The following is a 9,038-nucleotide window of genomic DNA, read 5'->3' as shown; positions in this document are numbered from 1 at the left end:
CAAAAACCAATCATGTTATTGCTAAAAAAAAAAAAAGCTGCTAGTAGCACTTTGGCTATTGTTCTTGCTCACGAATATAACGCTCGCATCAGTGAGTTTCAGGAAAGAAGAATGCCACAGGAATGGCAACACCACAAAACTAACAGCCAAGACCCCAGAAAGCAAAGTTGCAACTTAAATCCAGGTAACACAGTTGGCATACGCATCCCTTTCCTCTCTAGGTTTCCGCACGCTATAAAATCACAGCGGTCCTCATCGAGTCACAGGGTCTAACAGGTTTGCCCTCATTGATGACAAAACTGAAGAAATGGCAAGCATTATCAAGGCATTACGTACTCCACTATTGCCAGGTCACAGAGAGATAAGATGGCCTCAATCCAACAACTCTCAGTATCAGCCTTATTTTATCCCCTGTATTGCAACAGCTCCCAGGCTGCTCCAGCTGTAGCAGTCTAGTTTATCACCTCAAGCCTGCAAAGCTCCACTAACCCGTGGTTGTTTCACCTCCAGATGTACCCATCAGCGAATACAGGTGGTTACATGGAATAAAACACAAGGCCTTCTGTACCTCCAGAACTGCTCACCCACAAACGGAAACCCGCACTTTCCAAGTACCTGTGTCAGTCAGATTTTCCTCTGCAGAAATCCTGTTATGAGTCTCAATTGTTCTGGCTCAAGCGTCTGAGTAATTCAGAATACTTCTGAACTATCGCAAGTTCCAATCTGAAGCAAAATTTCAGCCCAGTTCAGAGAGCCCCCACATTACCACCAGTAAGTCACGTTAGCAATTTGCTCAGGAAGTGGACATTTAGTGAGAAGGGCAGAGAGAGTAAGACTTTAAAGTCAAACTCTGCTCTATTTCTGGCTCAGCCACTGACCTGCTTTGCAAGATGGGCCCAAAACACAAACTTTTTTCTGTCTTGACTCCATCTAGAAAGCTAAATGTAAACACCAGACAAGCAGGCAACACTCCCATGCCATCCCCAGCCCACTGAGGGTTCAGCTTTTCCCCTGACAGCCTGCAAGGGTTACCAGCAACAGCCCACACTGGAGGCTCAGATACCAGACTTACCTGAAGCTTTTGCTAGACAAAACACTTAAGGACAATGATCAAGACAAGCTGATTGCAGGAATGGAAAAAGCTTGTCACTTAATGGCCTTTTGTTATTCACAGGCAGTATTTAATCTCTTGAATAGATGATCTCTGCGAGTTCCAGCTTCTACTCCCCCTGAACTAGGAGGCCACCACTAACCAAACTCTCTTCTGTTACAACAGAAGGAAGTTGCCTTACATCGAACAGGTCAAGGCTCAGGATTTTCCCCTCAGTATGAAGTCCCCCAGCAGCCCTGCAGTGGAGATACAAAGCTCCGCATACCCTGACTACTGCAAAGCACACACAGGTTTGGGGTTGCTCTCAGCAGTCACTGAAAGCCTCCCACCTTGACACCAGACACTACCGAAGCTTTCCCAGGGCTCCTACTGAGTTTCTCACAGGGCTGACCCAAGCAAACCTCGCTCCCGTGCTTCGTGGCTCAGCACAGATTGGGACAGGAGCAGATCTGAACATGCAGCCCCTACTGCAGAGCCTACTGCCTCCTGAAGGTGGGGAGCATCTCCAGATCTCCCCTGAAGGAGAAAAGCCCTCCAGAGCCGTCAGCTCCACATGTCAATTCAGAGCAGCCAGCCTGAAGGTAAGCAGGAGGTGAAAAGCCCTCCAGAGCCGTCAGCTCCACATGTCCATTCAGAGCAGCCAGCCTCAGCCAAGCAGGAATTCCCTCCTTACCTCCTGGTTGGCAAGTCTTACCTAGCATGGAGATCAGTAACGCACTCTCACGCCCCACCAGCGCTTCCCACCGCCCGCTGCACACCTCTGCTTTAACTCCAGAACATTAAATGCGTCGAGCATCATCCCGAGCAAGAGGAGAACACTGCTCCACCCTAGAGAGGTGCACGTTCTCTGGAAATTTTCAGCTAGCCAGAGTCTACATACAGAGCAAACTGCACCGTGCTCCACTCCAGCTTCGGTATGCCAGGAGACACCTCGTGCGACGAGTGCAGGAACACACAGCCACTTGCACGCAGCTTCCCCGGCACCTGAAGGCCGCACGTTCTGAAGGCCAAAGAATGAAGTGAGTCTCCACACACACAAATTCAGAAGTACAGGCATGAAAGCTTAAAAGCAGGAATACACCTACTCCTTCTGAAGTTGCACAGAGATCCATCCACTTCCAAATGCTACTGGACTCTAATCTTCTGGACGAGACACTTTAATGCTACAGTACAAACCCCAAACACATCTAAGCCTCTCTTCCTTAGCACTTCTCATCCCTGTCACTCCCTTCTGATGCAGAAATACAACGCAGCAGCACTAGACTTGGAAGTACAACTGTAAGAATCCATGTTTTCCACAATGTACTACAGATTATATTTAAGAACCTAGCATGCACCTCCCCTACCACAAAGGGGAAATAGTTAAAACACAGGCTGCACCTTGAGCACACCAGGTAGTAGAATACACAGCTCCAAAGCTGCCCCGATAGTCACCCCACGTCCCACTGCTCCACCAAACTGGATGAAACAACAGACCTTGGGGGACAGGACACGGGCAAGTCCCACGAGGGGTGCAGAGGCAGCAATGGCGTTCAGTTAGCAGCAGCCCTGCTTCTCATCAAACCACCGTTTCTCTCTCTTCAATCTTCAGTTCCAGCTAGGAGGAGAACTTTGGTTTTACGGAGCCATGCACAGTATCTCACTGGAAAGAGAGGACTTACAACAACCACTCACACCACTTGTCTCGGTGACGCAGCTCTCACCTAAGGCAGCATTTCAGGTTCTGCTCTATAAATCCACAGATTGAAACATCACAGATTAAAAGGCCCATGTAAAAAGCAACGCACAATCTCTTTGCGCTTGGAAAAGCTTAGCAACAGCTCTCAATCCAAGCCCCTGCGATACAAAACCCCCCAGCTTTTGCAGGACAACAGCTCAGATAACAACGAGAAAGTTTACTAGCTGCAGACTGCCAGCTGCCCCTGCGCACCATAGAGGCTCGCTCCTTGCCGGATTTCCTAGCAGGGCACAGGCGATGGCTTTAACACGCTGCCGACGTTCTAGTAAGGCTTCCACTAACTCGCTTGTCAGACCTGCAAGGCCGAGTTTAAAAACAGGAATGGTAGCTCCCTACAGCTGCATTTATCCGGGTAGCACTGGAGAGGAGCACCCACCGCTGCAGCACAGCACCCAGCTTCTGCATCTGTCCGAGAGGTTACTTAGGAAAACTCCTGCGCAGTTTCCAGGGCACTGCTAGCACAGCGCCAGGCCCAGTGAGGTCTTTGCTTCCAGATGTTGCTGAGGGAGACTGAAAACCAGCTGCTTTGTAACTCAGAACAAACAGCTCCGGAGTTCACGTAAAACTGGAACTCAGAACACACGGAGGATTCAGTTACAGTTTGGCATCGCCTACAATCCAGCCCTTACTGCACGTATCAGACCCCGAGCGGCCAGGCTCGCTGTGTCCCCACGATCTGGGAAGGCTTGCTGGTCAATGGTCAAGTCTGATCTTGACAGCGCTGATTTTAAACCAATACCTGAAGAAAGCTGTAGCTGGTTACCATTTGAGACAGTTTCTGATCCTTAAGCAAGACGCAGAAGGTTTTGCTTTAGGAACTCAACAGCTAAGAATCAGGCAGCCTCCAGATTTCAGGCTGCGTTTTCCCCAGGAGGCCACCTCACCATGAATCGCCTTCAGCTGGAAAGCCAACTTACTGAACTTTAAAAGTTTCTGCCCTCTCCCCTACAGCAAAAATACCCTTGGGGCTGGGCCCACTGCTGCGGTTCAAACCATTAACTTGACCCATCTTACAGTTAATGTATTAATTAGTTCCTCAGCACAAATGAGGAAGTGGAAGCACGGTGCAAAGCAAGGTTCAAGGTGTCTTGCCCAAAGGCCAAGCTGCATGAAACTATTGCCATTACACCCGTGAACCAGATACCCTAAAAAGCTACAAAATTCACACAAGAAACGGGCATCTAGGCTCCAAAAGCAGATTTAATGGGGTCTGTAAGTTCCCAACAAAACCAACCCCTACCCAGGGGTTCCAGGAAAGCATTTTAAGGAAGATGGAGCATGCTTATGCCACAGACCCAAGGCACGAAAAGGCATTGGCCACCAGCGAGACCTCAGGGCACGCAGGCAAGCCACACGGGGTCTGAGCCGGTGCTCTCATCAGCTGCTGCCCTCCTCCCATCATAGCCCATTTCCCAGCAGCTACCGCATGGCATTTAAAAATTCTCCATCGAGGAGTTCACAAGCTGCACAAGGAGTTTTAGAAACACAAGTGGTTTAGGTCTTACCTTTAAAGTTCAACCCTGTGCAGGTTTCAAATTATGATTAGTTTTAGTTGTAAACTCCAAGGACATTTGTTGAAGAAGTTCAAGTTTATTCCCCTAGACAACAACTCCCTCCTCAGTCTAACAGGTTCCTCATAAAGACTGCTCTGGCCAGAAGGTAAAACTAGTTTTAAGGATTAAGTTAATGCTAATACAGCCTTCAGTAAGAATAACCAACATAACTGGCACCATCAAGAAGCCAGCCAAGCAAGTAAAAAGCCAGCACCCTTTGGTAGTCAGTCCCAGCCGTTTTAAAAGCCTTGGTACACAGCAGAGCTCCCCAAATACACTCCCAACCCACTAATGTGCAAAACAGTCAAAGATCAGCCACAGTCCTTTTAGCTTGGACTCCGTGGTCTTTCCTTCCCTACTCCAGTTTCAGCTGTTTTCAAACCGTAATTTACTCAGAGACCACATCTTTAGCTTGATTATAAGCCTGATTTTCACTCACAGCAGCAACCTGACAGCAAAACAAGCTTTTAATCCAACTGCAGCAGGTTTATTTGCCTGAAGCCCCCGAACCCTCCTGCGGCAGGCAGTCTGGGGCTGCGTTACAGAACTGTGATTTACCTAACCAACTTTCAGCCACTTCGCCATGAGCTGTCAGCAGCTTTCAACAGAGGGGTGCCAAGCAGTACGGGGACCGGGGCCCAAGTCAAATCGACGGCGCCTTTGCCTCACCTCGGCAGGACAGCAGCGCAGACGAGCGCCTGCACAGGTCCCACGCAGGCATTAGGTCGGGCAAGAGCCTGCCGCACGTTCCTTGGGCACATTCCTTGGGCCAGCAGCTTCTACCTTTACCTGTACGGTGCTGGGCAAGGCGTGAGCACCTGTATCCACCCTGCGTTTCATGCAACTCCGCTCCCAACTTGCCAAGGGCTCCCCCTGTACAAAGTAGCGCTGACACACCAAGGTCGGATCTCCAATTCCCTACAGCATCCATAGGTGCTCTCCTGCTCTACAGAACTCTTGCAGTCCCAGAGTATCTGCCACTCTAAGGCTGCTACCCTGCTAACAGAAGCATTTTAATCTTCAGAAGGACTTTAATCCCTTTGGCAGAATCTGATTTTTCAATCTTGAAATGGCTCAGATCCACTGACTTTGACTTCTTACAAGACTCTGCAAAAGTTAGGAGGCCGAGCAGTTAAGCAAGTAGCACGATGAAGTCAAGCTGTATGAAACAGGGTAACAACCAAGGCAGAGCTTATAAACAGGCTCTGATGGAACTGTCTTTTTTAAAAAGCCCGAACAGCACGAACACCAAAACAACGTATAACTTCCTCCCGGTGCGGAATCCGCGTAGCAAAAAGGCTAGCTAGCCAACAGAAGCTTAACCAGTATTCTCTGTGCTAGCGACGCACAAGACATTTCACACAGATGGGCTGTGCTGGCAGCTCCACGAGCACAGCAAGAGGCTGCAAGGGAAGGACCAAGTTGTTCCCACTGGCTGCGGTAAAGCAGAGCTAGCAGCGCAGAAATAATAACGCGGACTTTGCTCGGCACAGGTAGCATGCGTGCAACTCAATGCTAACGTTGTCCAATTTGCTGGTAAGTCTACTGCATGCCATCGCAGGTAGCGTTCGTTTTGGCAGAAGTAGGACTTTAAGCATCTCAGGTGGTCAGTCGGGCCTGGATTAGGGGCAAACCCATCGTCTTCCACAGCAGAACAAGGACATCACTGGAATAGAGCTTAACCCTGCAAAGCAGCGCGGCTTCTGATGGAGAGGCCCAGAAAACAGGTAACAAGCCACGGCTCCTCTGCCATTGGGAAGTGTTGTGCTGCAGCAGGGCTGAAGTACACAGCTTCCCATTTCCCCTTCCCCCTCACTGCTGGGTCCGTCAAGCAGTTTGTACGGCAAAACCCAGAGAAGACAAGGAGCTAACCTTTTACTTGCTCTCCCATCCAAAGCAACTCCAAAGGTGCCCTAGTTAGCTACGCAGTCACAGGTAACGTATCTCCTAAGGATAAGCAACACAGATGGGGATGCAGCTGAATCCAAAGCGCTTTGGCTTAAATCTTAAAACGAAAGCTGTTCGTTATGGCCCTTCAGTGTCACTCCCATCCTACCTCGGGATATCTTCACCTTGCATTTCTTGTAAAGTAAAACCATGATAAAAAAAACCTATGATAAAAATATCACTGATCTAGATCTAAAAATAACAGCGAAATCGTTACGTTTCATTGTTATCCCCACACTTCACTGGGACTCTGGCTGACATCATCACTTACATCCCAAACATTTCTCACAAGAAAAAAAAAAAACCCAAAAAAATAGTTCCAGGTTTCAGATGGGCATCCCAGTAAGCACCTAAGCAAGAGCAAAGAGCACCGCAGTGAATAGTGAATAATACAAGTGGCGGTCGGACAGCAGGTCTCAAACCGGAGCCCTCTCGGAGCAGCTGCTGCTGCTTCGCGCAGCCACATTACCCCGGCGCCAGTCTCTGGACAACCCCGAGAACAACCGTGCCGCCGGAGACCCGCTGGGGTGGGCCACGCCAGCAACACCGCTCCTTACCCGGCTGCAAACAGCTTCTTGTTCCTCCCCTCTGCCAGCCCCGAGGAGTTCAACATGCAAGAGGCCATCTCAGGTAACGCCGCTGACACTCCCTGAGGTTTACGCTTGGGATTTGCTGCCCGTTTCTGCAGTTCTCATCCCTACGCTACCCAAAGACACAGGAACTTGGGAGAAAACCTCATAGCCCGTGGTCAAGCATAAAACCCAAACTGCCAAGCACCACGAGCCAAGTGGCAGGATTGAGACCTGAACACTGATCCATCAAGACTGATAATACCCTCTAAAAAAAAAAAATAAATGCCCAAGCAGCAGCTTTCCTTTCCATCGCTTCTTTGTACTCGAGTCTGCTGGGATTATTTCGACTTAATCCACATCCTGCAGGCTTTTGTTCTTGCCACAAGGTGCAACAGCAAAGGTCGGGAGCTTCGCTGTTTGTTCCCCTCGCTATCCTGACAGGGACGGTCGCCATGCCTAAGATATCGCTGCTTTTCCCAGAGACCGGCACAAAACCAAGATGATGATACGAACACTCTCTGTGGCGTTTAAGATAGCTGGCGTGTAAACAACCAGTGATTATTACTTAAGTAGTTGAGCCAGACAACCACAGCAACTCAAATTAAGAGTGCTCCTTCCCAGTCTGCAGCTTAACTCCCATCTAACTTTTAAAGCACCTGGACTGCTAAAAAGAGAGGGTTTATTTCCCTTCTCATACTTGGTTTCTGTTGGAAGTGTTGCCTACAGCCCTATCGTCTCCCTTCCCCTCTGCAGCCGCCGCTCTTACTCCACAGAGTCACTTGGTACTTTGCAGAGCTCAGCGTAGAGCAGCACCGCTTTGGCAATGCTACTTCCCACGGCTTTGAGGACTCTTGTAACCTTCCACAGTCCCCATTATCCCTCAGATCTTCGAAAAGCAGCACGAAGAATCAGTCCATGAGCACCCAACATTAACAAAGACTCGACACATTCAGCTCCTCTCCTGTTAAAAAAAAAACCCAGACTAGAAGCCAAAGCGCTCTGAGAGCGCGTTGAATCCCAAACCTCAGCACGCGCTGACCTACAACAAAGCAGCTTTCCCCGCTTCCCGACAGAAGCTACACCCTCCCCACAAAAGCCCTGCGCTGCCCCCGCCGCCCCCTCGCTCCCAGCAGCCACGTTCACCCTGCTCAGCATTCACCGCCGTGCCTCCGAGGTCTGTCCCCACAGCAGGCACACCGCCCGCTCCCGGGGAGCAAGCGCCCTTTGGGAGCGCCGGGGAGCCCACCGACGCGCTGCGGAACGGCCTCCGCGCCGTACTGAGCGCCACCGAAGTGAGCGGCAGAACGGCGCAGACAAGCGACGCTCAGCTGGAGCACAACTTCCTTATGTAACGCGCTACCGGGCGCTCAGCTGGAAACTTCAGTACGCTGAAATTATACTCAAAACCCTCCCCTCGCAAGCTCTACCTAGTCCACGAGCACACGCGAGCCTTCAGGCTCTCTTCAATTCTCTTCTCCACCTTAGCTTTAATTTGATCCGCACGACACACGAAGCTTCGCAAAAACTTTGAGATAACCTACAACCAAAGCGAAGACATTAAGAGGCAAGACAAATCCAACGCCACACACGTTACAAAACAGAGAGACAGCAAACCGATCTGAAATACTGGGTAGCAGGCTCACACTCTGGTTCTAGACAAAAAAAAAAATAAAAAAATTAGTTCCCCTGTACCAATGGAGACCAAATACCCTACGGGAGGATTGGCGTCTATGCCTGAACCTTGCACGTGGACTCCAAGCTGACAGCTACCTTTTGCAGGGAAAGGAATAGAAATTCCCTGCCTGACTCACCAGGGTAATAAAAATGGACTCAGATATTCCTCTACTGAAATGGGGGGGGGGTTCTTGGTAAGAGACAGCACGATGATGGAGCAAAGTGCGGCTTCAGGACTGCAGGAGGCCCAGCAGCAGCGCTTTCCAAGAGGCCAGGCCAGCCGGCGCGGTGCAGCTCCTGCTCCAGGAGGAGAAGGCAGCTCGCCGCCCTCCCCACACGCCCGGAGATGACTCAGGTGGCAGAGCAGCCCCGGCTCCACTGCAGCTATGAACCCCACTATCTGGCCTGGCCGAACGTGACGGGTTCGGCAGGCTCGGCGCTGC

At 50.3% G+C, this 9,038-nt stretch overlaps 1 protein-coding gene across 2 annotated transcripts in view; it reads right to left on the bottom strand.

Moving 5' to 3' along the window:
* Positions 1 to 9,038, bottom strand: part of UBE2D2 (ubiquitin conjugating enzyme E2 D2) — a 33,368-nt gene that overhangs the window by 20,779 nt on the left and 3,551 nt on the right. The window contains exon 1 of one of the 2 annotated variants that reach the window (XM_009645084.2): positions 7,153 to 7,156. The exons of the other annotated variant lie outside the window; for it this stretch is intronic. The gene's annotated coding sequence lies outside the window, so the exon portion shown is untranslated. Of the gene's footprint in view, positions 1 to 7,152; positions 7,157 to 9,038 lie in introns of those variants that run through there. 2 annotated transcript variants of the gene reach the window in all.

The sequence above is a fragment of the Egretta garzetta genome, unplaced genomic scaffold (genome assembly GCF_000687185.1).
Source record: "Egretta garzetta isolate BGI_Z169 unplaced genomic scaffold, ASM68718v1 scaffold521, whole genome shotgun sequence".
NCBI lineage: Eukaryota > Metazoa > Chordata > Aves > Pelecaniformes > Ardeidae > Egretta > Egretta garzetta.
The sequence above is the reverse complement of the archived record's forward strand: the minus strand, read 5'-3'. Positions and strand labels throughout refer to the sequence as shown.